We start from the raw sequence: 2,238 nt of genomic DNA, 5'->3' as shown, positions 1-2,238 counted from the left end.
AACAAGTGAAAATACAATTATTCTATTTATTCTATTTTAAAACAGAATTTATTTCTGTAATGCAAAGCTGAAATCAGTGTCACACAATCCTTCAGAAATCGTTCTAATTTGCTGATGTGGTGCTCAATAAACATTTCCTATTATTATCAATGTTGAGAACAGTTGTGATGCTTAATATTTGTGTGGTTTTTTAATAGAATCTGAAATAGAAATGTTTTTTAACATTAAAAATGTCTTTACTGTCACTTGATCAACTGAATATGTATCTTCTAAATATTAAAATTATTAATATTAAAAATTCTTTCAAATAAAAAAAATGACTGACCCCATACTTTTGAATGTTAGTGTAGAGTAGCATAGTATTAGCATTGTATACCACCGCTTGTAAAGGTTGCTGCTTTGTTAGAGTTTGTGTAAAATATTACAAAGTGAACCAAAATGATATCCATATTTGTAATAGGAATAGTAGGATATTTTTCAAATACTATGTAAAAATATCAAAACGTAACAGTGAAAGAAACGGTTTGCGCCTCACAGGATCGGCTGTGTCTTCAAATACGGGCAACCCAAAGTGGAACGGTCAGAGTGTCTCTTGATGAGCTACAGCCGGTGAAACCACGCTACCATGTTTCAGATGTACTGCTTGGAGAGTTGAGATATGAGCCGTAAGCCATCAACTTAAAAATTCTTCTCAACAGGTGTAAACCAATTCTCTTCTAGATCTGCTACTGCCAGTTATTCATTGTTATTTCTTTGCAGGCTGAGAGTTAATTGGAAGAGAGAGGACTGTGTATGTCTAACTTGGGGTCTGGGACAGTACAAGCTGCTGGTTTCCTTTTCTCCTTTCAAACTCGAGATTTCCTGTGATGGAGAGGAGATTGTCACTCTCAACCCACAAAACAAACTCTACTTTGAGACTCTGCACGATCCAACTAGGTATCAGGAACTATATATGATACTGTTGTTTCATACCCACTCAAAAACCCATTTGGAAATGCTTGCTAATGTTGGTTTTTCCCAATTAACATGATATAAATTCGTCCCAGGTCATCTTCAGATTCATGCCAGGTGAGAATTTGGGCTTTAATGTGAAAATGTATTATTGACAGAGCCTTCTTGTGTGACAAATCGTGTGTTTCCATCTCAAAAGGACGATGAAAATCGATGTGGGCTGTGGAAGGAAACATTTAGACAGTTTGAGGACATCAAAGCAAATGGTGAACCGCTATAACATACAACTCCATTGTTCATTTTTAAACTGTAATGAAAGTTGTATTATTATTAAGGGTGTTTGTATTACTAATCATGCATACTGAGGGTTAGGGATTTAGATCCATTTATATCGAGGCAATAACTGTAATGATAACCAAATCTATGACGTTTTAATAATCGTTCTAATTCTCTAAGAATAGTGAAGTCCACACCCCAACTACAGTGCAACAATATCGTTATATCACTTTCATTTAAAAAAATGTCCATCTGATGAATGCTAAAAATATTGCCAGTCAGAACAGACTCGACTTTAAAGAGCTTGAATGTTTGAAGAGGCAGATGACAAAACTGAATAGCACACTTATAATAAACAGAATATTATTGTATGTTGGTATGGGCGCTAATATAGTAATGTTATGCAGGTAGTTATCTTTCTTGATGTGAACAGACCTTAACTTTAAAGGTGGGTCACATTTACTGTTGCTTGGCAAAATTTTGCAGGCAAAATCCAGACATTTCAATAGGAAATGGCGTGATTGGGAATTTTGCAATGGTGCAAAACATTCCCCATGCAGATTTTGCATCTGGTTCAAGTTTTTTACATGAATTTGACACGTTGACCAATAGAAAGCTGCTTTGTTTGAAAGTGACTTCTCTGTGGGCTGTGCTTTGTGCATCACTCCACAATTGACATTGAACAATGGACCTTTTTTGCTTGCAAAATTTCACACACACAAAAAATCTTGCTGAAAACACCTTGCCTTAATTATTTAACTTTGGTGTGTATTTTGAGCACCAGAAAATTCATAGACACTTTGGACTCTACTTCTGACATACAACCACCCATAAACACCCAATCAACACCCTGGAAGCCACCTAGGAAACCCTAACAATCATGCCTGCGAGTTACATGAGCAAGCACAATCCACATTTTCTGGTTCTATGTAGTTACATTATAACGTATGATTGCTGATGTCTTTAATCTACAGTGGGGCAAAAAAGTATTTAGTCGGCCACCAATTGTGC

At 35.8% G+C, this 2,238-nt stretch overlaps 1 long non-coding RNA gene across 1 annotated transcript; it reads left to right on the top strand.

The window, feature by feature from the left end:
* The first annotated feature begins 431 nt into the window (after positions 1 to 431).
* Positions 432 to 1,219, top strand: LOC107580221 (uncharacterized). Its single transcript, XR_001608606.1, has 4 exons — positions 432 to 665; positions 760 to 936; positions 1,047 to 1,068; positions 1,151 to 1,219. It is a non-coding gene; the product is annotated as an uncharacterized lncRNA (long non-coding RNA).
* The last annotated feature ends 1,019 nt before the right edge of the window (positions 1,220 to 2,238 follow it).

This window comes from Sinocyclocheilus grahami, unplaced genomic scaffold (genome assembly GCF_001515645.1).
Source record: "Sinocyclocheilus grahami isolate Dianchi unplaced genomic scaffold, SAMN03320097.WGS_v1.1 scaffold27410.1, whole genome shotgun sequence".
Lineage (NCBI taxonomy): Eukaryota > Metazoa > Chordata > Actinopteri > Cypriniformes > Cyprinidae > Sinocyclocheilus > Sinocyclocheilus grahami.
This window is presented reverse-complemented; position numbering and strand designations above follow the sequence as displayed.